The 26936-nt window shown below is 56.6% G+C and overlaps 1 protein-coding gene across 1 annotated transcript in view; it reads right to left on the reverse strand.

Moving 5' to 3' along the window:
- ZC3H18 (zinc finger CCCH-type containing 18) overlaps positions 1-14227 on the reverse strand; it is a 177613-nt gene extending 163386 nt beyond the window's left edge. The window contains exon 1 of the mRNA XM_088448005.1: positions 14046-14227. The gene's annotated coding sequence lies outside the window, so the exon portion shown is untranslated. The remainder of the gene's footprint in view (positions 1-14045) is intronic.
- Positions 14228-26936: the final 12709 nt, after the last annotated feature.

Consider the following 26936-nt stretch of genomic DNA (forward strand, 5'->3'; position numbering starts at 1 on the left):
CACGGGGGTCTCCTCCAGAGGGGAGAGCACCAGTCACGAGGGTCTCCTCCAGAGGGAAGGGCAACAGTCACGGGGGTCTCCTCCAGAGGGAAGGGCAACAGTCACGGGGGTCTCCTCCAAAGGGGAGGACAATATTTAGAGGGTCTCCTCCAGAGGGAAGGGCAACAGTCACGGGGGTCTCCTCCAGAGGCAAGGGCAACAGTCACGGGGGTCTCCTCCAGAGGCAAGGGCAACAGTCACGGGGGTCTCCTCCAGAGGCAAGGGCAACAGTCACGGGGGTCTCCTCCAGAGGCAAGGGCAACAGTCACGGGGGTCTCCTCCAGAGGCAAGGGCAACAGTCACGGGGGTCTCCTCCAGAGGCAAGGGCAACAGTCACGGGGGTCTCCTCCAGAGGCAAGGGCAACAGTCACGGGGGTCTCCTCCAGAGGGAAGGGCAACATTTAGAGGGTCTCCTCCAGAGGGAAGGGCAACAGTCACGGGGGTCTCCTCCAGAGGCAAGGGCAACAGTCACGGGGGGTCTCCTCCAGAGGCAAGGGCAACAGTCACGGGGGTCTCCTCCAGAGGCAAGGGCAACAGTCACGGGGGTCTCCTCCAGAGGCAAGGGCAACAGTCACGGGGGTCTCCTCCAGAGGCAAGGGCAACAGTCACGGGGGTCTCCTCCAGAGGGCAAGGGCAACAGTCACGGGGGTCTCCTCCAGAGGGAAGGGCAACAGTCACGGGGGTCTCCTCCAGAGGGAAGGGCAACAGTCACGGGGGTCTCCTCCAGAGGGAAGGGCAACAGTCACGGGGGTCTCTTCCAGAGGGGAGAGCAAGAGTCACGGGGGTCTCTTCCAGAGGGGAGAGCAAGAGTCACGGGGGTCTCCTCCATAGAGGAGAGCAAGAGTCACGGGGGTCTCCTCCATAGAGGAGAGCAACAGTCACGGGGGTCTCCTCCAGAGGGAAGGGCAACAGTCACGGGGGTCTCCTCCAGAGGGAAGGGCAACAGTCACGGGGGTCTCCTCCAAAGGGGAGGACAATATTTAGAGGGTCTCTTCCAGAGGGAAGGGCAACAGTCACGGGGGTCTCCTCCAGAGGCAAGGGCAACAGTCACGGGGGTCTCCTCCAGAGGGAAGGGCAACAGTCACAGGGGGTCTCCTCCAGAGGCAAGGGCAACAGTCACAGGGGGTCTCCTCCAGAGGCAAGGGCAACAGTCACGGGGGTCTCCTCCAGAGGCAAGGGCAACAGTCACGGGGGTCTCCTCCAGAGGGAAGGGCAACAGTCACGGGGGTCTCCTCCAGAGGCTAGAGCAACAGTCACGGGGGTCTCCTCCAGAGGGAAGGGCAACAGTCACGAGGGTCTCCTCCAGAGGGAAGGGCAACAGTCACGGGGGTCTCCTCCAGAGGGAAGGGCAACAGTCACGGGGGTCTCCTCCAAAGGGGAGGACAATATTTAGAGGGTCTCCTCCAGAGGGAAGGGCAACAGTCACGGGGGTCTCCTCCAGAGGCAAGGGCAACAGTCACGGGGGTCTCCTCCAGAGGCAAGGGCAACAGTCACGGGGGTCTCCTCCAGAGGCAAGGGCAACAGTCACGGGGGTCTCCTCCAGAGGCAAGGGCAACAGTCACGGGGGTCTCCTCCAGAGGGAAGGGCAACAGTCACGGGGGTCTCCTCCAGAGGCTAGAGCAACAGTCACGGGGGTCTCCTCCAGAGGGAAGGGCAACAGTCACGGGGGTCTCCTCCAGAGGGAAGGGCAACAGTCACGGGGGTCTCCTCCAGAGGGAAGGGCAACAGTCACGGGGGTCTCCTCCAGAGGGAAGGGCAACAGTCACGGGGGTCTCCTCCAGAGGGAAGGGCAACAGTCACGGGGGTCTCCTCCAGAGGGAAGGGCAACAGTCACGGGGGTCTCCTCCAAAGGGGAGGACAATATTTAGAGGGTCTCTTCCAGAGGGGAGCGTAACAGTCACGGGGGTCTCCTCCAGAGGGGAGAGCACCAGTCACGAGGGTCTCCTCCAGAGGGAAGGGCAACAGTCACGGGGGTCTCCTCCAGAGGGAAGGGCAACAGTCACGGGGGTCTCCTCCAGAGGGAAGGGCAACAGTCACGGGGGTCTCCTCCAAAGGGGAGGACAATATTTAGAGGGTCTCCTCCAGAGGGAAGGGCAACAGTCACGGGGGTCTCCTACAGAGCTGCAGTCACGGATGGGGGTCTCCTGCAGAGGGGAGCAGCTGCAGTCACGGGGGTCTCCTCCAGAGGGGAGAGCACCAGTCACGAGGGTCTCCTCCAGAGGGAAGGGCAACAGTCACGGGGGTCTCCTCCAGAGGGAAGGGCAACAGTCACGGGGGTCTCCTCCAGAGGGAAGGGCAACAGTCACGGGGGTCTCCTCCAGAGGGAAGGGCAACAGTCACGGGGGTCTCCTCCAGAGGGAAGGGCAACAGTCACGGGGGTCTCCTCCAGAGGGAAGGGCAACAGTCACGGGGGTCTCCTCCAGAGGGGAGAGCAAGAGTCACGGGGGTCTCCTCCAGAGGGAAGGGCAACAGTCACGGGGGTCTCCTCCAGAGGGAAGGGCAACAGTCACGGGGGTCTCCTCCAAAGGGGAGGACAATATTTAGAGGGTCTCTTCCAGAGGGGAGCGTAACAGTCACGGGGGTCTCCTCCAGAGGGGAGAGCACCAGTCACGAGGGTCTCCTCCAGAGGGAAGGGCAACAGTCACGGGGGTCTCCTCCAGAGGGAAGGGCAACAGTCACGGGGGTCTCCTCCAAAGGGGAGGACAATATTTAGAGGGTCTCCTCCAGAGGGAAGGGCAACAGTCACAGGGGTCTCCTACAGAGCTGCAGTCACGGATGGGGGTCTCCTGCAGAGGGGAGCAGCTGCAGTCACGGGGGTCTCCTCCAGAGGGGAGAGCACCAGTCACGAGGGTCTCCTCCAGAGGGAAGGGCAACAGTCACGGGGGGTCTCCTCCAGAGGGAAGGGCAACAGTCACGGGGGTCTCCTCCAGAGGGAAGGGCAACAGTCACGGGGGTCTCCTCCAGAGGGAAGGGCAACAGTCACGGGGGTCTCCTCCAGAGGGGAGAGCAAGAGTCACGGGGGTCTCCTCCAGAGGGAAGGGCAACAGTCACGGGGGTCTCCTCCAGAGGGAAGGGCAACAGTCACGGGGGTCTCCTCCAAAGGGGAGGACAATATTTAGAGGGTCTCTTCCAGAGGGGAGCGTAACAGTCACGGGGGTCTCCTCCAGAGGGGAGAGCACCAGTCACGAGGGTCTCCTCCAGAGGGAAGGGCAACAGTCACAGGGGTCTCCTCCAGAGGGAAGGGCAACAGTCACGGGGGTCTCCTCCAAAGGGGAGGACAATATTTAGAGGGTCTCCTCCAGAGGGAAGGGCAACAGTCACGGGGGTCTCCTACAGAGCTGCAGTCACGGATGGGGGTCTCCTGCAGAGGGGAGCAGCTGCAGTCACGGGGGTCTCCTCCAGAGGGGAGAGCACCAGTCACGAGGGTCTCCTCCAGAGGGAAGGGCAACAGTCACGGGGGTCTCCTCCAGAGGGAAGGGCAACAGTCACGGGGGTCTCCTCCAGAGGGAAGGGCAACAGTCACGGGGGTCTCCTCCAGAGGGAAGGGCAACAGTCACGGGGGTCTCCTCCAGAGGGAAGGGCAACAGTCACGGGGGTCTCCTCCAGAGGGAAGGGCAACAGTCACGGGGGTCTCCTCCAGAGGGAAGGGCAACAGTCACGGGGGTCTCCTCCAGAGGGGAGAGCAAGAGTCACGGGGGTCTCCTCCAGAGGGAAGGGCAACAGTCACGGGGGTCTCCTCCAGAGGGAAGGGCAACAGTCACGGGGGTCTCCTCCAAAGGGGAGGACAATATTTAGAGGGTCTCTTCCAGAGGGGAGCGTAACAGTCACGGGGGTCTCCTCCAGAGGGGAGAGCACCAGTCACGAGGGTCTCCTCCAGAGGGAAGGGCAACAGTCACGGGGGTCTCCTCCAGAGGGAAGGGCAACAGTCACGGGGGTCTCCTCCAAAGGGGAGGACAATATTTAGAGGGTCTCCTCCAGAGGGAAGGGCAACAGTCACGGGGGTCTCCTACAGAGCTGCAGTCACAGATGGGGGTCTCCTGCAGAGGGGAGCAGCTGCAGTCACGGGGGTCTCCTCCAGAGGGGAGAGCACCAGTCACGAGGGTCTCCTCCAGAGGGAAGGGCAACAGTCACGGGGGTCTCCTCCAGAGGGAAGGGCAACAGTCACGGGGGTCTCCTCCAGAGGGAAGGGCAACAGTCACGGGGGTCTCCTCCAGAGGGAAGGGCAACAGTCACGGGGGTCTCCTCCAGAGGGAAGGGCAACAGTCACGGGGGTCTCCTCCAGAGGGAAGGGCAACAGTCACGGGGGTCTCCTCCAGAGGGGAGAGCAAGAGTCACGGGGGTCTCCTCCAGAGGGAAGGGCAACAGTCACGGGGGTCTCCTCCAGAGGGAAGGGCAACAGTCACGGGGGTCTCCTCCAAAGGGGAGGACAATATTTAGAGGGTCTCTTCCAGAGGGGAGCGTAACAGTCACGGGGGTCTCCTCCAGAGGGGAGAGCACCAGTCACGAGGGTCTCCTCCAGAGGGAAGGGCAACAGTCACGGGGGTCTTCTCCAGAGGGAAGGGCAACAGTCACGGGGGTCTCCTCCAAAGGGGAGGACAATATTTAGAGGGTCTCCTCCAGAGGGAAGGGCAACAGTCACGGGGGTCTCCTACAGAGCTGCAGTCACGGATGGGGGTCTCCTGCAGAGGGGAGCAGCTGCAGTCACGGGGGTCTCCTCCAGAGGGGAGAGCACCAGTCACGAGGGTCTCCTCCAGAGGGAAGGGCAACAGTCACGGGGGTCTCCTCCAGAGGGAAGGGCAACAGTCACGGGGGTCTCCTCCAGAGGGAAGGGCAACAGTCACGGGGGTCTCCTCCAGAGGGAAGGGCAACAGTCACGGGGGTCTCCTCCAGAGGGAAGGGCAACAGTCACGGGGGTCTCCTCCAGAGGGAAGGGCAACAGTCACGGGGGTCTCCTCCAGAGGGGAGAGCAAGAGTCACGGGGGTCTCCTCCAGAGGGAAGGGCAACAGTCACGGGGGTCTCCTCCAGAGGGAAGGGCAACAGTCACGGGGGTCTCCTCCAAAGGGGAGGACAATATTTAGAGGGTCTCTTCCAGAGGGGGAGCGTAACAGTCACGGGGGTCTCCTCCAGAGGGGAGAGCACCAGTCACGAGGGTCTCCTCCAGAGGGAAGGGCAACAGTCACGGGGGTCTCCTCCAGAGGGAAGGGCAACAGTCACGGGGGGTCTCCTCCAAAGGGGAGGACAATATTTAGAGGGTCTCCTCCAGAGGGAAGGGCAACAGTCACGGGGGTCTCCTACAGAGCTGCAGTCACGGATGGGGGTCTCCTGCAGAGGGGAGCAGCTGCAGTCACGGGGGTCTCCTCCAGAGGGGAGAGCACCAGTCACGAGGGTCTCCTCCAGAGGGAAGGGCAACAGTCACGGGGGTCTCCTCCAGAGGGAAGGGCAACAGTCACGGGGGTCTCCTCCAGAGGGAAGGGCAACAGTCACGGGGGTCTCCTCCAGAGGGAAGGGCAACAGTCACAGGGGTCTCCTCCAGAGGGAAGGGCAACAGTCAGGGGTCTCCTCCAGAGGGAAGGGCAACAGTCACGGGGGTCTCCTCCAGAGGGAAGGGCAACAGTCACGGGGGTCTCCTCCAGAGGGAAGGGCAACAGTCACGGGGGTCTCCTCCAGAGGGGAGAGTAACAGTCACGGGGGGTCTCCTCCAAAGGGGAGGACAATATTTAGAGGGTCTCCTCCAGAGGGAAGGGCAACAGTCACGGGGGTCTCCTACAGAGCTGCAGTCACGGATGGGGGTCTCCTGCAGAGGGGAGCAGCTGCAGTCACGGGGGTCTCCTCCAGAGGGGAGAGCACCAGTCACGAGGGTCTCCTCCAGAGGGAAGGGCAACAGTCACGGGGGTCTCCTCCAGAGGGAAGGGCAACAGTCACGGGGGTCTCCTCCAGAGGGAAGGGCAACAGTCACGGGGGTCTCCTCCAGAGGTAAGGGCAACAGTCACGGGGGTCTCCTCCAGAGGGAAGGGCAACAGTCACGGGGGTCTCCTCCAGAGGGGAGAGCAAGAGTCACGGGGGTCTCCTCCAGAGGGAAGGGCAACAGTCACGGGGGTCTCCTCCAGAGGGAAGGGCAACAGTCACGGGGGTCTCCTCCAAAGGGGAGGACAATATTTAGAGGGTCTCTTCCAGAGGGGAGCGTAACAGTCACGGGGGTCTCCTCCAGAGGGGAGAGCACCAATCACGAGGGTCTCCTCCAGAGGGAAGGGCAACAGTCACGGGGGGTCTCCTCCAGAGGGAAGGGCAACAGTCACGGGGGTCTCCTCCAAAGGGAGGACAATATTTAGAGGGTCTCCTCCAGAGGGAAGGGCAACAGTCACGGGGGTCTCCTACAGAGCTGCAGTCACGGATGGGGGTCTCCTGCAGAGGGGAGCAGCTGCAGTCACGGGGGTCTCCTCCAGAGGGGAGAGCACCAGTCACGAGGGTCTCCTCCAGAGGGAAGGGCAACAGTCACGGGGGTCTCCTCCAGAGGGAAGGGCAACAGTCACGGGGGTCTCCTCCAGAGGGAAGGGCAACAGTCACGGGGGTCTCCTCCAGAGGGAAGGGCAACAGTCACGGGGGTCTCCTCCAGAGGGAAGGGCAACAGTCACGGGGGTCTCCTCCAGAGGGGAGAGCAAGAGTCACGGGGGTCTCCTCCAGAGGGAAGGGCAACAGTCACGGGGGTCTCCTCCAGAGGGAAGGGCAACAGTCACGGGGGTCTCCTCCAAAGGGGAGGACAATATTTAGAGGGTCTCTTCCAGAGGGGAGCGTAACAGTCACGGGGGTCTCCTCCAGAGGGGAGAGCACCAGTCACGAGGGTCTCCTCCAGAGGGAAGGGCAACAGTCACGGGGGTCTCCTCCAGAGGGAAGGGCAACAGTCACGGGGGGTCTCCTCCAAAGGGGAGGACAATATTTAGAGGGTCTCCCTCCAGAGGGAAGGGCAACAGTCACGGGGGTCTCCTACAGAGCTGCAGTCACGGATGGGGGTCTCCTGCAGAGGGGAGCAGCTGCAGTCACGGGGGTCTCCTCCAGAGGGGAGAGCACCAGTCACGAGGGTCTCCTCCAGAGGGAAGGGCAACAGTCACGGGGGTCTCCCTCCAGAGGGAAGGGCAACAGTCACGGGGGTCTCCTCCAGAGGGAAGGGCAACAGTCACGGGGGTCTCCTCCAGAGGGAAGGGCAACAGTCACGGGGGTCTCCTCCAGAGGGAAGGGCAACAGTCACGGGGGTCTCCTCCAGAGGGAAGGGCAACAGTCACGGGGGTCTCCTCCAGAGGGAAGGGCAACAGTCACGGGGGTCTCTTCCAGAGGGGAGAGCAAGAGTCACGGGGGTCTCTTCCAGAGGGGAGAGCAAGAGTCACGGGGGTCTCCTCCATAGAGGAGAGCAACAGTCATGGGGGTCTCCTCCATAGGGGAGAGCAACAGTCACGGGGGTCTCCTCCAGAGGGAAGGGCAACAGTCACGGGGGTCTCCTCCAGAGGGAAGGGCAACAGTCACGGGGGTCTCCTCCAGAGGGAAGAGCAACAGTCACGGGGGTCTCCTCCAGAGGGGAGAGCACCAGTCACGGGGGTCTCCTCCAGAGGGGAGGGCAACAGTCACGGGGGTCTCCTCCAGAGGGAAGGGCAACAGTCACGGGGGTCTCCTCCAGAGGGAAGGGCAACAGTCACGGGGGTCTCCTCCAAAGGGGAGGACAATATTTAGAGGGTCTCTTCCAGAGGGAAGAGCAACAGTCACGGGGGTCTCCTCCAGAGGGAAGAGCAACAGTCACGGGGGTCTCCTCCAGAGGGGAGCAGCTGCAGTCACGGGGGTCTCCTCCAGAGGGGAGAGCACCAGTCACGAGGGTCTCCTCCAGAGGGAAGGGCAACAGTCACGGGGGTCTCCTCCAGAGGGAAGGGCAACAGTCACGGGGGTCTCCTCCAGAGGGAAGGGCAACAGTCACGGGGGTCTCCTCCAGAGGGAAGGGCAACAGTCACGGGGGTCTCCTCCAGAGGGAAGGGCAACAGTCACGGGGGTCTCCTCCAGAGGGAAGGGCAACAGTCACGGGGGTCTCCTCCAGAGGGAAGGGCAACAGTCACGGGGGTCTCCTCCAGAGGGGAGAGCAAGAGTCACGGGGGTCTCCTCCAGAGGGAAGGGCAACAGTCACGGGGGTCTCCTCCAGAGGGAAGGGCAACAGTCACGGGGGTCTCCTCCAAAGGGGAGGACAATATTTAGAGGGTCTCTTCCAGAGGGGAGCGTAACAGTCACGGGGGTCTCCTCCAGAGGGGAGAGCACCAGTCACGAGGGTCTCCTCCAGAGGGAAGGGCAACAGTCACGGGGGTCTCCTCCAGAGGGAAGGGCAACAGTCACGGGGGTCTCCTCCAAAGGGGAGGACAATATTTAGAGGGTCTCCTCCAGAGGGAAGGGCAACAGTCACGGGGGTCTCCTACAGAGCTGCAGTCACGGATGGGGGTCTCCTGCAGAGGGGAGCAGCTGCAGTCACGGGGGTCTCCTCCAGAGGGGAGAGCACCAGTCACGAGGGTCTCCTCCAGAGGGAAGGGCAACAGTCACGGGGGTCTCCTCCAGAGGGAAGGGCAACAGTCACGGGGGTCTCCTCCAGAGGGAAGGGCAACAGTCACGGGGGTCTCCTCCAGAGGGAAGGGCAAGTGTCACGGGGGTCTCCTCCAGAGGGAAGGGCAACAGTCACGGGGGTCTCCTCCAGAGGGGAGAGCAAGAGTCACGGGGGTCTCCTCCAGAGGGAAGGGCAACAGTCACGGGGGTCTCCTCCAGAGGGAAGGGCAACAGTCACGGGGGTCTCCTCCAAAGGGGAGGACAATATTTAGAGGGTCTCTTCCAGAGGGGAGCGTAACAGTCACGGGGGTCTCCTCCAGAGGGGAGAGCACCAGTCACGAGGGTCTCCTCCAGAGGGAAGGGCAACAGTCACGGGGGTCTTCTCCAGAGGGAAGGGCAACAGTCACGGGGGTCTCCTCCAAAGGGGAGGACAATATTTAGAGGGTCTCCTCCAGAGGGAAGGGCAACAGTCACGGGGGTCTCCTACAGAGCTGCAGTCACGGATGGGGGTCTCCTGCAGAGGGGAGCAGCTGCAGTCACGGGGGTCTCCTCCAGAGGGGAGAGCACCAGTCACGAGGGTCTCCTCCAGAGGGAAGGGCAACAGTCACGGGGGTCTCCTCCAGAGGGAAGGGCAACAGTCACGGGGGTCTCCTCCAGAGGGAAGGGCAACAGTCACGGGGGTCTCCTCCAGAGGGAAGGGCAACAGTCACGGGGGTCTCCTCCAGAGGGAAGGGCAACAGTCACGGGGGTCTCCTCCAGAGGGAAGGGCAACAGTCACGGGGGTCTCCTCCAGAGGGAAGGGCAACAGTCACGGGGGTCTCCTCCAGAGGGGAGAGCAAGAGTCACGGGGGTCTCCTCCAGAGGGAAGGGCAACAGTCACGGGGGTCTCCTCCAGAGGGAAGGGCAACAGTCACGGGGGTCTCCTCCAAAGGGGAGGACAATATTTAGAGGGTCTCTTCCAGAGGGGAGCGTAACAGTCACGGGGGTCTCCTCCAGAGGGGAGAGCACCAGTCACGAGGGTCTCCTCCAGAGGGAAGGGCAACAGTCACGGGGGTCTCCTCCAGAGGGAAGGGCAACAGTCACGGGGGTCTCCTCCAAAGGGGAGGACAATATTTAGAGGGTCTCCTCCAGAGGGAAGGGCAACAGTCACGGGGGTCTCCTACAGAGCTGCAGTCACGGATGGGGGTCTCCTGCAGAGGGGAGCAGCTGCAGTCACGGGGGTCTCCTCCAGAGGGGAGAGCACCAGTCACGAGGGTCTCCTCCAGAGGGAAGGGCAACAGTCACGGGGGTCTCCTCCAGAGGGAAGGGCAACAGTCACGGGGGTCTCCTCCAGAGGGAAGGGCAACAGTCACGGGGGTCTCCTCCAGAGGGAAGGGCAACAGTCACAGGGGTCTCCTCCAGAGGGAAGGGCAACAGTCACGGGGGTCTCCTCCAGAGGGAAGGGCAACAGTCACGGGGGTCTCCTCCAGAGGGAAGGGCAACAGTCACGGGGGTCTCCTCCAGAGGGAAGGGCAACAGTCACGGGGGTCTCCTCCAGAGGGGAGAGTAACAGTCACGGGGGTCTCCTCCAAAGGGGAGGACAATATTTAGAGGGTCTCCTCCAGAGGGAAGGGCAACAGTCACGGGGGTCTCCTACAGAGCTGCAGTCACGGATGGGGGTCTCCTGCAGAGGGGAGCAGCTGCAGTCACGGGGGTCTCCTCCAGAGGGGAGAGCACCAGTCACGAGGGTCTCCTCCAGAGGGAAGGGCAACAGTCACGGGGGTCTCCTCCAGAGGGAAGGGCAACAGTCACGGGGGTCTCCTCCAGAGGGAAGGGCAACAGTCACGGGGGTCTCCTCCAGAGGGAAGGGCAACAGTCACGGGGGTCTCCTCCAGAGGGAAGGGCAACAGTCACGGGGGTCTCCTCCAGAGGGAAGGGCAACAGTCACGGGGGTCTCCTCCAGAGGGGAGAGCAAGAGTCACGGGGGTCTCCTCCAGAGGGAAGGGCAACAGTCACGGGGGTCTCCTCCAGAGGGAAGGGCAACAGTCACGGGGGTCTCCTCCAAAGGGGAGGACAATATTTAGAGGGTCTCTTCCAGAGGGGAGCGTAACAGTCACGGGGGTCTCCTCCAGAGGGGAGAGCACCAGTCACGAGGGTCTCCTCCAGAGGGAAGGGCAACAGTCACGGGGGTCTCCTCCAGAGGGAAGGGCAACAGTCACGGGGGTCTCCTCCAAAGGGGAGGACAATATTTAGAGGGTCTCCTCCAGAGGGAAGGGCAACAGTCACGGGGGTCTCCTACAGAGCTGCAGTCACGGATGGGGGTCTCCTGCAGAGGGGAGCAGCTGCAGTCACGGGGGTCTCCTCCAGAGGGGAGAGCACCAGTCACGAGGGTCTCCTCCAGAGGGAAGGGCAACAGTCACGGGGGTCTCCTCCAGAGGGAAGGGCAACAGTCACGGGGGTCTCCTCCAGAGGGAAGGGCAACAGTCACGGGGGTCTCCTCCAGAGGGAAGGGCAACAGTCACGGGGGTCTCCTCCAGAGGGAAGGGCAACAGTCACGGGGGTCTCCTCCAGAGGGGAGAGCAAGAGTCACGGGGGTCTCCTCCAGAGGGAAGGGCAACAGTCACGGGGGTCTCCTCCAGAGGGAAGGGCAACAGTCACGGGGGTCTCCTCCAAAGGGGAGGACAATATTTAGAGGGTCTCTTCCAGAGGGGAGCGTAACAGTCACGGGGGTCTCCTCCAGAGGGGAGAGCACCAGTCACGAGGGTCTCCTCCAGAGGGAAGGGCAACAGTCACGGGGGTCTCCTCCAGAGGGAAGGGCAACAGTCACGGGGGTCTCCTCCAAAGGGGAGGACAATATTTAGAGGGTCTCCTCCAGAGGGAAGGGCAACAGTCACGGGGGTCTCCTACAGAGCTGCAGTCACGGATGGGGGTCTCCTGCAGAGGGGAGCAGCTGCAGTCACGGGGGTCTCCTCCAGAGGGGAGAGCACCAGTCACGAGGGTCTCCTCCAGAGGGAAGGGCAACAGTCACGGGGGTCTCCTCCAGAGGGAAGGGCAACAGTCACGGGGGTCTCCTCCAGAGGGAAGGGCAACAGTCACGGGGGTCTCCTCCAGAGGGAAGGGCAACAGTCACGGGGGTCTCCTCCAGAGGGAAGGGCAACAGTCACGGGGGTCTCCTCCAGAGGGAAGGGCAACAGTCACGGGGGTCTCTTCCAGAGGGGAGAGCAAGAGTCACGGGGGTCTCTTCCAGAGGGGAGAGCAAGAGTCACGGGGGTCTCCTCCATAGAGGAGAGCAACAGTCATGGGGGTCTCCTCCATAGGGGAGAGCAACAGTCACGGGGGTCTCCTCCAGAGGGAAGGGCAACAGTCACGGGGGTCTCCTCCAGAGGGAAGGGCAACAGTCACGGGGGTCTCCTCCAGAGGGAAGAGCAACAGTCACGGGGGTCTCCTCCAGAGGGAAGGGCAACAGTCACGGGGGTCTCCTCCAAAGGGGAGGACAATATTTAGAGGGTCTCTTCCAGAGGGAAGGGCAACAGTCACGGGGGTCTCCTCCAGAGGGAAGGGCAACAGTCACGGGGGTCTCCTCCAGAGGGAAGGGCAACAGTCACGGGGGTCTCCTCCAAAGGGGAGGACAATATTTAGAGGGTCTCTTCCAGAGGGGAGCGTAACAGTCACGGGGGTCTCCTCCAGAGGGGAGAGCACCAGTCACGAGGGTCTCCTCCAGAGGGAAGGGCAACAGTCACGGGGGTCTCCTCCAGAGGGAAGGGCAACAGTCACGGGGGTCTCCTCCAAAGGGGAGGACAATATTTAGAGGGTCTCCTCCAGAGGGAAGGGCAACAGTCACGGGGGTCTCCTACAGAGCTGCAGTCACGGATGGGGGTCTCCTGCAGAGGGGAGCAGCTGCAGTCACGGGGGTCTCCTCCAGAGGGGAGAGCACCAGTCACGAGGGTCTCCTCCAGAGGGAAGGGCAACAGTCACGGGGGTCTCCTCCAGAGGGAAGGGCAACAGTCACGGGGGTCTCCTCCAGAGGGAAGGGCAACAGTCACGGGGGTCTCCTCCAGAGGGAAGGGCAACAGTCACGGGGGTCTCCTCCAGAGGGAAGGGCAACAGTCACGGGGGTCTCCTCCAGAGGGGAGGGCAAGAGTCACGGGGGTCTCCTCCAGAGGGAAGGGCAACAGTCACGGGGGTCTCCTCCAGAGGGAAGGGCAACAGTCACGGGGGTCTCCTCCAAAGGGGAGGACAATATTTAGAGGGTCTCTTCCAGAGGGGAGCGTAACAGTCACGGGGGTCTCCTCCAGAGGGGAGAGCACCAGTCACGAGGGTCTCCTCCAGAGGGAAGGGCAACAGTCACGGGGGTCTCCTCCAGAGGGAAGGGCAACAGTCACGGGGGTCTCCTCCAAAGGGGAGGACAATATTTAGAGGGTCTCCTCCAGAGGGAAGGGCAACAGTCACGGGGGTCTCCTACAGAGCTGCAGTCACGGATGGGGGTCTCCTGCAGAGGGGAGCAGCTGCAGTCACGGGGGTCTCCTCCAGAGGGGAGAGCACCAGTCACGAGGGTCTCCTCCAGAGGGAAGGGCAACAGTCACGGGGGTCTCCTCCAGAGGGAAGGGCAACAGTCACGGGGGTCTCCTCCAGAGGGAAGGGCAACAGTCACGGGGGTCTCCTCCAGAGGGAAGGGCAACAGTCACGGGGGTCTCCTCCAGAGGGAAGGGCAACAGTCACGGGGGTCTCCTCCAGAGGGAAGGGCAACAGTCACGGGGGTCTCCTCCAGAGGGAAGGGCAACAGTCACGGGGGTCTCCTCCAGAGGGAAGGGCAACAGTCACGGGGGTCTCCTCCAGAGGGAAGGGCAACAGTCACGGGGGTCTCTTCCAGAGGGGAGAGCAAGAGTCACGGGGGTCTCTTCCAGAGGGGAGAGCAAGAGTCACGGGGGTCTCCTCCATAGAGGAGAGCAACAGTCATGGGGGTCTCCTCCATAGGGGAGAGCAACAGTCACGGGGGTCTCCTCCAGAGGGAAGGGCAACAGTCACGGGGGTCTCCTCCAGAGGGAAGGGCAACAGTCACGGGGGTCTCCTCCAGAGGGAAGAGCAACAGTCACGGGGGTCTCCTCCAGAGGGAAGGGCAACAGTCACGGGGGTCTCCTCCAAAGGGGAGGACAATATTTAGAGGGTCTTCCAGAGGGAAGGGCAACAGTCACGGGGGTCTCCTCCAGAGGGAAGGGCAACAGTCACGGGGGTCTCCTCCAGAAGCAAGGGCAACAGTCACGGGGGTCTCTTCCAGAGGGGAGGACAATATTTAGGGGGACTCCCCCAGAGATGTGGCCCTGTGCTGAGACCGCCGGCAGAGCACGGGGCGCCTGTGTGAGGGGAAGGCCGGCATCGGCTGAGCGGTTACTGGAGGCTCGGTCTCCGGCCGGATGTCAGGCTGGATGCGGCCTGGGCCTCCTCTCCCCGGGCCGGCGCTTACCTGAGGAGACGGTCGGGGCTGCTCGCTCACACACCGAGTGACGGGATCCCGCAGGCCGCCTCGCCCGACGTCATCATCCTGCGCCGCTGCCGCCGCTGTTATCCCGCCCACTCCCAGTCACACACTGGCCGGCGGCGGCACCTCCCACACTGGCTGATGTCTGACGTTACCGGCCCGGGACCGAGTCTGAGATGAGGAGGGATCCTTGCCTGGGGCCGTCTGTATAGCCCTGTAGTACTACAACTCCCAGCATGCCTGCCTTGGTCTGGGGGTCCCTGTGTCTCAGCCCCCCAGCAGGGAGGGGTACAGGATGAGCCTCCTCATGTGACGTCCTTGGGGACATATCCCATTTCCTAGGAAAACTCAGATAAATTTGGGTTCCTGACTTCCCCGGACCATGGTGATGTAGAATTTTTTTTTTGGGGGGGGGCTATGTATCAATGGCGTGACTGCGGGACAAGAGCTCCTATAAGACCCTGTAACGGCAAATGTGTTTGCTATATATCAGGGTCTGAACCCAGCTGAGCTATTGAGCGGGAGCTACCGGGGAAGGGTCCCTCCAATTCCGCTCGGTAAACGGCGCTGAAATGCGTTCCACAGGCTGCAATGGGCTAACGCTATAAGAACGCGGCATTAGCTAACAGGGCCAAGCTCCGAAAAGATTACCTTGTTGGAACTTGGTAAATGGGGCGTCATCGCAGTCCCCATTCAGATGTGAACGATAATGCGGCTGTGCCATACCATCCAACCAATATAACGGTAATGCGGCTGTGCCATACCGTCCAACTAATATAACGGTAATGCGGCTGTACCAACTAATATAACGATAATGCGGCTGTGCGATACCGTCCAACTAATATAACGGTAATGCGACTGTGCCATACCGTCCAACTAATATAACAATAATGCGGCTGTGCCATACCGTCCAACTAATATAACGATAATGCGGCTGTGCAATACCGTCCAACCAATATAACGATAATGCGGCTGTGCCATACCGTCCAACCAATATAACGATAATGCGGCTGTGCCATACCGTCCAACCAATATGACGATAATGCGGCTGTGCCATACCGTCCAACCAATATAACGATAATGCGGCTGTGCCATACCGTCCAACCAATATAACTATAATGCGGCTGTGCCATACCGTCCAACCAATATAACGATAATGCGGCTGTGCCATGCCGTCCAACCAATATAACGATAATGCGGCTGTGCCATGCCGTCCAACCAATATAACGGTAATGCGGCTGTGCCATGCTGTCCAACCAATATAACGGTAATGCGGCTGTGCCATGCCGTCCAACCAATATAACGGTAATGCGGCTGTGCCATGCCGTCCAACCAATATAACGGTAATGCGGCTGTGCCATGCCGTCCAACCAATATAACGGTAATGCGGCTGTGCCATGCCGTCCAACCAATATAACGGTAATGCGGCTGTGCCATACCGTCTAACTAATATAACGATAATGCGGCTGTGCCATACCGTCCAACTAATATAACGGTAATGCGGCTGTGCCATACCGTCTAACTAATATAACGATAATGCGGCTGTGCCATACCGTCCAACTAATATAACGGTAATGCGGCTGTGAAATACCGTCTAACTAATATGCTATTGCAGCAGCCGGTGTCTGTAGGAAATAGACCCCTCCTGCATGCATCTGCGATCCGAGTGCAGCACACCATAGACGCTGGCTCTGGTCACCATCGCGACCAAGCTTACTCAGCCTGTCCGCTTGCGAAGCCAGGAACGGAGCACGGGTCCTGCACAGACGCCCACCATTGGGTATGTGTGTAAACCATCAGGTGTACGTACATATCTGAATTAAGCCCTGTGTACACTTTTGGGTACCCAAGGCCTGATTTAGCAATTATATTCCGTACAAATAAATTGTTCTGCAAAGGTTTAGGGTTCAAGTAATGTAAATGGGCTGCCAGGGGGTTCTCAGGTCACAGTGTAAAAAGATTGAGAACAATTAATGGAGCCACTTAGGGGATCCCTCTGTGTGGCCCTCTGTGTGTATTTGCAGATCAGATGTGCAAATACAGCGTAGGAGGGGGGGATGCGTTAATAATCCAGACGGAGGGGATTCTGGCGGTCAGAATGCCGGCCCCGGAATCCCGAAGGTAAGTACTGGGGTTATGGGGAGGGTTAGGCACTAGGGTTGGAGGTTAGGGCTAGGCACCTGGGAGAGGGAGGGTTAAAATACCAACCAACAAAGTGTCTGTTTTTTAACCCTGTCGGGATAAATTCTGATGTATTGGTGTGCCACACAGTATCAGACGCTGCAGTTGTTATTTTTTCTTGTAATGACCCTGTAGATAGCCAAGAGAGCAGTGTGTCTGCATTTGCTCATGAGTTACGCTACTGTTGGTTTGCATATAACGCTGATGTTTGGAGATCTGTGCATGAGCAGGATCTGCACTGCGCATGTGCGGACCTCCTTCTGCGAGCTCGCAGTACCCGGACGCCTCCGTCTGGCAGCCACGCCCCCGGCACGCCCACCAAAGGGGGCGTGCTGTCAATCAACATCGACAGCACGCCCCCTTTGGTGCGAGACCCGGAGCGACGGAGAGCCCGTCGCTATCCGGGTCTCGCGCATGCGCACGACGGAGCTCCCAACCCATGCCACGTGAACACACCCCGCACCATTACGGAACCACCACCAGCCTGCCTTGTTGACAACTGGAGCCTCATGGTGTCTGCACCACACCCGAACCCTACCATCAGCTCGAAACAACTGGAACCGTGACTCACTGGACCACTCCACATGTTGACTGTCCTCCACGGTCCAATTAGCACCGGCAAGAATCCAGGTGAGGCGCTGTGTCCGGTGTTGTAGTGGTAACGGGCACTCTGGTGAGTCTTCTGCTCCTATACCCCTTGGAAGTTAAAGAACGCTTCACTGGCCTGGATATGTGTCTGGTACCATCTGCATTGAATGTAGGTGTGATTTGAGCCAGTGTCAGTTGTCTGTTGCCACGGACAATTCTGGACAGGTCACGATCATTAAGCACCTGTGGTCAGCTGCTGCCCTATCTACGATAGATGGTAATGCCTTCCATGAGGTATTACCGGTACACACGTGTCACCGTAGGACGAGGAATGTTGAATGTCTGCACAACTTCGGAACTGGAATGTCCCATCCGTCAGGCACTCACTATCATGCCCCATTCGAACTCCAATAATTCACGTCACCTTGACAAATAACACATATCCAGCCCCAAGCTAGAGACTTATTCTAAGTGGACGAAGCCACTAAGGTACCAGGCAACTATTTAAAGTTAGGAAAGACGGGACCATTACCAGCTTCACTCTGATGTCCAGCCAGATTGTTGTGAATTCTGGAGCTGTTAGAAACGTCATACATGAGGAGAGATGTACCAAGCCTTGGTGGTAGATTTACTAAAGCTTTTAAAAGTTACAAGTATTGGTGTTCTCCACGAACGGTACCAGTCACACAGGGTGTACAGTTGGGGCAAAGCTTATCGCTGATCCCACTGCACCAGGTGAACAAAAAGTAATTGTGATTAAAAAAATAAAATTGGTGTAGGACGAGTCTATGGAGCAATTTGAGGACCACTTACAAAATACTGATCAGCAGGTTTTAGAACAACATTTTTGCCCATTCATTCTCATCTATTGTGTTTACAGCGTTCGTCAATTCCCAAAATAATTGCTTTAATTATAAACCTAAGCATCTTCTTTCTCCCTTTTGTAATTAGCGCTTCCACCTGCCAATTATCTAGTTCCTAGTAGAGCATGGGGTCCAGGTTTGGTTATTCCCCGGGGTGTCTGAATGACTCTCTCCTCCCGATCTATAATGGTAGCTTTTTCTCAGACGGTAGAGATGGAGCTGAAACGCTGAACACGGTTGTGTGCGATGTCATTAAATCTCTGACCCCTAAGCTATGGATACATAGGATATTGAATATCACAAAGCAGCGATGCATTCTCTCAGAGGATTTATTACCATTATTATTATTACCAGTTGTTTATATAGCGCACACATAGGGCCTGATTCAGAGCCGCTCGTTCGCTCCGAGCGATGTTCGCACATCTGTGCATGCGCAATGGTCGTAATGCGCATGCGCCAACCAGTCATTGCGGTCGGAAATCGAGTGCTCGCAAAATAGCGAGTGCCTGCTAATTTGAGTGACAGAATGAGGCGTTTGTGGGTGGTAACGGGAAGGTGCTTGAAAACGGGGAGTGGAGATCCAAACGCAGGCGTGCCAAACGGGCGTTTTAAGGGTGTGCATAATTAAAATGCAGCGTCATCGACCACGTCACTTGGTTGTTTCTTAACCTGAACTGTTCGCATGATTGCGGTAGGAAAATCCAACCACAAGCACTGCGAGCAGTTCAGACGCCTTTCGAAGTACTCGATTAATCTAATAAATAGCGGAGATGACGTAGGATGCGAGCGGCCATGGGGCGTCTTTACAAAATAGCGAGCGCATGTTTAGTTCGCTCGCTCACACATAGAGGCGTCAACAGACCGCGCACCCAATTTAAATAGCCGGCCCCTTTTTCTGAACGAGCGAGCGCAAATAGCGTCCGGCTCTGAATCAGGCCCATAATCCGCAGCGCTTCTTTGGCCATTCACATCAGTCCCTGCCCCAGTGGAGCTTACACTCTATATTCTCTATCACATGCACACACACATACACACTAGGGTTAATTTATGTTTGGAGCCAATTAACCTACCAGTATATTTTTCGAGTGTGGGAGGAAACCGGAGTACCCGGAGGAAACCCACGTAAAAACAGGGAGAATATACAAACTCCACACAGGTAGGGCCGTGGTGGGAATCGAACCCACGACCTCAGGGCCTGATTCAGAGCCGGACGCTATTTGCGCTCGCTCGGTCAGAAAAAGGGGACGGCTATTTAAATTGAGCGCTCGCTCTTTGCGGTCTGTTGACGCCTCTATGTCTGAGCGAACGAAACATGCGCTCGCTATTTTGTAAAGACGCCCCCTGGCCGCTCGCATCATACGTCATCTCCGCTATTTATTTGATTAATCGAGTGCATCTGAACTGCTCGCAGTGCTTGTGGTAGCATTTTCCTACCGCAATCATGCGAACAGTTCAGGCTAAGAGACAACCAAGTGACGTGGTCGATGACGCTGCTTTGTTAATTATGCACACCCTTAAAACGCCCGTTTTGACCGTTTGGCACGCCTGAGTTCGGATCTCTACTCCCCGTTTTCAAGCACCTTCCCCTGTTACCACCCACAAACGCCTCATTCTGTCACTCAAATTAGCAGGCATTCGCTATTTTGTGAGCACACAATTTCCGACCGCAATGACTGGTTCGCGCATGCGTATTACAACCCATACGCATGCGCAGTTGTGCGAACATCGCTCGGAGCGAACGAGCGGCCGCTTACGAGGGGCTCTGAATCAGGCACTCAGTGCTGTGAGGCAGTAACGCTAACCATTACACCATCAGTGCTCCCCAGGATTTGCATAGTTATAAAGGAAGCAATTTTCTATTAAGTTAGTTTAGTCATTACATAGATTGATGCAGGATGTAAGGCCCTGATTCAGAGCCGGACGCTCTGACCAGAGCGCTCGCTCTGAATCAGGGCCCACCTCCATTAATATGGAGCGTCCTCCTGGACGCTCGTATAGCTGTGGGTCACCACCCACAGCATATAAGAGCGTGCAGGATGATGGTCGCGATGGTCTTGACCATCGCGACCATCGAAACTGCGAGCAACAGCCTGCGGTTGAGGTTTTCAACCGCAAGGCCAGGAGTGATTTTGGCTCTATCAGAGCCAAAATCACTCCCACTGACATCACTAGTGATGTCAGTGGGGCCGGCTTCAGAGGGTAGGCGTTCCCTTGGGAACGCCTACGTCTGGCTGGCACGCCCACCGACATCGACAGCACGCCCCCTTTGATGAGACACTCCGAGCGAAGGAAAGTCCTTCGCTCGGCGCGTCTCGCGCATGCGCACTACGGAGCTCCTTCGCTCGCGAGTGGGTCTGAATGAGGGCCTATGTTTTGAAGGGGAACTAAAGGCTTGCAGATAATAGTATTAAGGTGCGTACACACACAACGATGTAAGTAATGAATGATTTTCATTCAGTTTTTCCCTTGAAAAAGTGAATGAAAATCGTTTTACAAAGTAGTTGGTTTTACTTTACATAATAAACGATTTTCTGTGTGTTGAAGGAAAAATGTTGCAACTTCTATTGAAAATCGTTCAGTTGGCCAGTCTGAACTACAAACTACAATTGACAAATGTGAACGCGCATAATTGTTCATCGTTTATCGTTTTACACTGAACGATTTTATGAGCGATAACGACGTCATTATAGTTAAATTATTAAAAAAATTGTTGTGTGTGTACGCACCTTAAAGCTGCATACACACACAACGATTTTGTTACCAGCGATTTTCTGAACGATTTTCTGTCAGATTTTTTAAAGTGTAATGAACGATTTTTTTTGAACTACAAATGATTTTTACATATTCCCTTAAAGAAAATCGTTGAGTTGGTCAGTCTGACTGAACTACAAACGTGAACGCGCATGAACGATAATCGTTCATCATTTTAACTTAGAAAGTGAACGATTTTTGCAACGATTGGATGATATTGTTAACGATAATCGTTCAAAAAATCATGTGTGTATGCAGCTTTAGAAATAGAGGGTCTCATTTGGACCCGGTTGCAAGCGCCGATGCGCTCGCAACTGGGTAGATGGTTAGCCCTGTGCACATGCAGCGGCCGCACTGCGCGTGCGCAAGCCCCGGAGCGAGAATGAAACTCTCGCTCCGGAGCTCTCTACAAAAGGGGCGGCTGTCGATGTTGATCGACAGCTCGCCCCGTTTTGTAGGCGGGCCAGGGGGGTGGTTTCAAAAACGGAGGCGTTCCTATCATTTTGTGGGTGGCCGCACTGACATCAGCAGTGATGTCAGTGGGGAGCTTCCTGCTCGATCAGAGCAGGAAGCTCCCTGGGGCTTGCGGTTGCCGAAACCCAACCTTAGGGTCTCGTCGCAAGCCCCGATGGTCACGATGGTGTTCACCATCGCGACCGTCAAGCTGGTCGGTCGCTAAGCTGTGGGTGGTAACCCACATCTTAGCTAGCGACCAGGAGGCCGCACTAAAAGAAAAGGAAGCGGCCGCCCTCATTCAGAGAGAGCGATCGCTTCTTGCGTCCGCCCCTGAATGAGGGCCAGAATCTCATAATTTCTTTTACCTGCTGTCTGGATGTTTTAGACCAGTGGTTCTCAAACTTGGGGGTCTATGTACTAAGCCTTGGGGAGAGAGAGAAAGTGGACTGAGAGAAGCTGAGTGGTCATTTATATCTGTCACTTTACAGGCTGTGTTTGAAAAAACGTCAGGAGCTGATTGGTTGGTACTTTATCTCCGTCCACTTTATCTCTCTACAAACTTAGGGCCTGATTCAGGTTGGATCGCAAGGCTGTGGACGCACGCAACCAGTCGATATTTGTGTTCTGCGTGTGCTTCGCAGTGTGTGCGCAAGCCGGCCACAGCGATCGGGTATGCGAACACAGTGGATACGCAGTGGTGATTGACTGCAAGTGCCATTTGGGGGTGGTCAAAGGAACGCAGACTTGCCTGTGCATTTAAACGCCGTTACAGGGGCGTGCATAATTAAGCCCCAGCGATGGCATACGCTGTCTGAGCTCTGCATGACCACAGGAAGCTTCGCAGGTAGTGCGGCATGTCAAGCTCAACCACAACTCTGCGTACGGCTCCGGTGTTACCCAATGTTTTCGCTGACTTGCGGATGTATATAATGGGAAGTGGGCGGCTTTATAGGCTGGGGGGCGGCTTTGGTATAGTGCTGCGATTGCAGACTTGCGACCCGTGCTGAATCAGGCCCTTAGTACATAGACCCCTTGGTCCTCAAACAGTTCCTGTTTTCCAGGTCACCTGTGGATCTTTATATTGTGACAGCTGGTAACACCCCTGTGCCCAACTCAGTGCTTTGGAAAATGTGAACTGTTAGGGGTCCTGAGGACTGGGGTGGAGAAACACCAGACTAGATAACAGAGTATGTAGTGTCCGGCGGCAGGCAGGGCGCCGGACCTAGAGCAAGGGCACTTCTGAGCGTGCCCGAAAAGGGGGTGTGGTCAATGAAAACAGGGAGTGTCTCTGACGCATCCCTTTTCGCCATTCTTGGGGGCGTACCCGGCACTTCCGGACATGCCGGGCAGCCCCCAAGCGTCGTGGTCACTGTGATTGGGTGCCGGGAGCATGCGCCCGGCATCCATTCACCGGTGGTGACCGCTGGCTGCTCTGCCGTTTTCCCCACCTGTGGAACACTGCGGCCCGCGGGTGGAGGACAGAAACCACAGGCTGTTTCAACGGGGCGCCGCGCTGGAGAGCAAGGTGCTTTCTGCCCTTCAGAAATAGGGCAGGGCGCGGCGTCCCGCTTAAACAACCGGCGGTGACCGCTGCTCTGCCGTTTTCCCCATCCGTGGGACACTGCGGCCCGCGGGTGGAGGACAGGACCCGCAGGCTGTTTCAGCGGGGTGCCGCGATGGAGGGCAGTGTGCTTTATGTCCTTCAGAAATAGGGCAGGGCGTGGCGTGGCGTCCCGCTGAAACAGCCTAGCGGGAACGCTACAGTATGTAGCTGGGCACAGGTGTATCACCAGCTGTCACAATTTAAAGATCCACAGGTGACCTGGAAAACATGAACTGTTTGGGGTCCTGAGGACCTGATTCAGACCTGCTCGCTAGGATGGGTTCGCTCGTAGCTAGTCGAATTTCCCATTGTGCATATGCACCGCAGTGAACTAGTGAGAGAGATCGGGCAGCGTTCGCTCGCTGCCCATAGACAGCCCAGCAGAGTGAGTGACAGGAGAAGCCGTCTATGGGTGGTGACAGGGGCTGGCCATTAACAACGGGGGAGTGGAGGTGCTAACGCAGGCGTGCCTTAGCGTCTTAACGCCGTTTCAGAGGCGTGCATAATTAACAGGCAGCGTCATAGTACGCGTCACCTGGTTGTATGTCACACTGAAGTGCTTGCGCTAGGGTATAGACAACCTCAAGCGCTACGTTCACATCCGATGGTACCCGATGTACCGATGGTTACACTTAATGGAGATGATGTGCGCAAGTGGGCGTCTTTAGACTGGTTGGTGGGAGTCTGCATACAAAAAGCGATCGCACGCCAAGACATAGTGGGCGTGCTTATGCCTTGCATCTAGCGAGCGGGTCTGAATCAAACCCTGAGTTTGAGAACCACTGCTCTAGGCTACAGGCTCTAATGCCTAGCTCCCAATGTGGTCCCTGCAGGAAGGCCATCTCCGGGAGTTGCAGCATGAAGCTCCCATAGGATATTCCTACCGAGTAGGGGTATAATCCATTCTCCCTAATTCAGCCCCACTTAAGCCGCCTCAGAATGTCTCCTGATTAAAGTCCTGACTTCTCCTATGCAGTTATTAGTATTGTTCTCTTTTATTTAGAAGGTGCCGCTAAATGTACGCAGCACCGTACAGAGTAAATTCACATTAGACAAACATGGTCAGAGCTGATGCTTTGAACCTAGAGCACAATGGTCGCCAGCGCAGAAAGGTGGCAAGAGGCTCTCGCATGGAGGGAATGGTTCTTCAGGAGCGGGTAAGTGCTGCGATTACAGAGCGCAATAAATGCCACACGAGAAATAAATAGCAACGGGACATTTTTCTGTTCTCGGCTTGCTTTGGAGAGGCCTTTTAGGTGACCCTATTAATGGCTTTCTCTTTGTTAATCCCCATTTTATTCTTGTTATGCCTGCTCGTTTTCCAATTGAACACTCGTACTCAACCTCCCATAGAGACTGAAATGTTTGTTGTTTTCTTTCTCCCGAGTGCCACTTACCTTCTCACCCAGCCATTCACTAAACCATCCCCGTTGTTCCTGAACTCTTCTCCATTGTGTGCCTCGAAATTCTAAATTGCAGCGTCCTTCCTCGATATGGGAGGGGAGAGAAAACGGAGGCTTTATATCATAAAAGCTATATGCCTATTAAATGCAGGAGCTCAGTCCTAAATTAGAAAACCCACTTAGTAGGGCTATAGAAATGAATTCAGGCTGTGAGTCACCGGACAGAGCACCAGCATGGAGGTAATCAGACCATAAAGGCTTTTAATCTTCCATTCCTTTCTCTAGTGCACTTGTTGATGCAGTAATTTATCATAACCTTCTGGTGCTTCTATAGCCTGACCTGGAGACTAGACCTCAAAAGTTTGACATTGGTGTTTGTCGAAACATCACTTTAAAATATTCACAAATGTCTTGCGCCCCCCGGGCGAGAGAGGAGGGGATGAAACGCCCCCCTCCAAACCTGCATGGCATTGTAGTAACAATTGAAATGACACCTACATATAGATGGTGCTAAAAGCCAGTGGGTCATTTGCAGGCTGTTCCCCCATCAGCAAAAAGTTTTGGGTATACAAAAAATAATTCAGGGGCTCTGGGCCTGATGCAGACCCGGTCGCAAGCGCTGAGCGCTCGCAACCGGGTCGATGGTGGCCCACAGCACATGCGCACGACGGAGCCGGCTCCATCGCGCGCATGCGCGAGACACGGCTAGCAACGGGCACTCCGTCGCTCCGGGTCTCGCACCAAAGGGGGCAAGCTGTCGATGTTGAGTGACAGCTCGCCCCCTTTGGTGGGCGGGCCAGGGGGGTGGCTGCCCAAACGGAGGCGTTCCCATGAGAACGCCTGCCGTTTGGGGGCGGCTCCACTGACATCACAAGTGATGTCAGTGGAGAGCTTCCGGCTCTGTTAGAGCCGAAAGCTCTCTGGGGCTTGCGATGGGCGAGACCCTACCACAAGGGTCTCGCCGCAAGCCCAATGGTCGCGATAGTCCTGACCATCGCGACCATCATCCTGGCCGCTCGCAATAGCTGTGGGTGGTCACCCACAGCTATGCGAGCGGCCAAGAGGCCGCTCCAAAAAAAAAAAAAGCCCGGCCCTGATTCAGAGCGAGCTCTCTGTCAGAGCGAGGGGCTCTGAATCATGCCCTCTGTGCGCACTTCTAATATTCTGGAATAGAGTAGAGGGGCTAGCAGCCTTAGAAGAATTCGGTTCCTCTCCTAGTTATAAGATGTGCAGTAAGTATGGTTTTCATGCAGAGAATAGATGAAGCAAATTAATCTTCCTTAATGTTATCAGTAAACGCATCGGGGGCGATTCAATTGTTTTTTATGTTGTGGTAATTAATGGGCGCCCAATGTTGCATTTCAGTTGTTTTTGGCGCCCATCAATTATCGCTCTCTTCGCGGGTAATTAGACTGGGTTTAGCCATCTAAAATGGCTAAGCCCGTCTAAAGTCCATTTGGGACAGCAAAACCAGGATATATCGTATATTTCTGCTTGCCCACTCAGGAGGGGGCAAGCAGAAATGCCGGCGGCTGTTTGTGCCGTAACAGAGCAAGAATTGAATCGCTCTATTGGGCGCCCGGCACTACCAGCTGCCGGCGAAAACAATGAAATCGCCCCTAATGACTGCTTTATAAAACAATACATTTATTGTAGTTTAAACATCAAAAGGTATTCGTTTAAGGGGAAAAAACTTCAATAAGAACACAAGCCAGCCATATAAATAACTGGTACAAATTTGACCAGTTATACTAGTTATTTAACTTAGACGATTGCAAATGTTAAATTGCTCCTTCAGATTTTGTATAATAAAATAGTGCAGAAAATTTCCAAGAAATACACAGCACATAATGTACTTATGATAAAAAAAAGCTGTAACAATTCAATCAGTAATATGGTGATTCAGTTCTCAGTAAAATATTTTTTTTTTAGAAAGGCTAGAAAAATATCTCGCATCAACGGCGTGGCCAACGGTCAGGGCTAAAAGAGAAAATAGTAATAAAAGGGGGGTAAACCTTAGAAAAAATAGTTGAAATGAGAAGACAGAAGGGAGGATGGACTCTAATTAGAAAAGAGCCCCTTAAATTAAGTAGGGTAGAGAAAAAAATTAAATGTTGAATGGGGAGTAAATGTTTTGGTATGTCAACCACGGGGACCATATTTTATCGAAAGATTTCGAGGTGTTAAGCAATATAGCGGTCATGTATTCCATCTTGTAGACATACCAAATACGTGATAATATAGCCTGCATAGGAGAAGGAGTGGTATTTTTCCAATCAGCTGCTATTTGGCAGGTCATAGCGGATACGATGTGTCGGAACAACTTAACCAGCGATTTCTCAAACTTAATATGTCTAAGACTGAGCTGATCGTCTTCCCACCCTCCCACATAGCATCATGTCCCACTATTTCGTTATCAATAGATGGCATAACTATCTCATCTAGTCCCAAAGTGCGTTGTCTTGGAGTCATCCTGGACTCTTCCCTCTCCTTCAAACCACATATTCAGAACCTCTCGCAGTCCTGTCGTTTCCATCTCAAGAGTATTTCCAAGATCAGACCCTTTCTAGCCCAGGATGCCACCAAAACCCTCATACATTCACTGGTCATCTCCAGATTGGACTACTGTAACCTATCTGGCCTCCCCAACTCCCATCGCTCTCCTCTCCAGTCTGTGCTCAATGCTGCTTCTCGGCTCATCTTCCTATCCAAACTCTCTACATCTGCCGCCCCTCTCCTACAAGCCCTCCACTGTCTCCCCTTCCCTTTCAGAAACCAATTCAAGGTTCTCACACTTACAAAGCCCTCACCCATTCCTCTCCCATTTACATCTCTGATCTCCTCTCCCCTGTCCGCTCTCTTTGTTCACTTCTGTCCGCTCTCTTCGTTCACTTAATACACGCTGCCTTTCATGCCAACTGATTACTTCCTCCCACTCCCACCTCCAAGATTTTGCCCGTGCTGCTCCTCACCTTTGGAACTCCCTCCCTCTCCTTATCAGACTCTGCACCTCTCTACAATCCTTCAAACG

The sequence above is a fragment of the Taudactylus pleione genome, unplaced genomic scaffold (genome assembly GCF_031769625.1).
Source record: "Taudactylus pleione unplaced genomic scaffold, aTauple2 ptg000447l, whole genome shotgun sequence".
In the NCBI taxonomy this organism is placed as follows: Eukaryota; Metazoa; Chordata; class Amphibia; order Anura; family Myobatrachidae; genus Taudactylus; species Taudactylus pleione.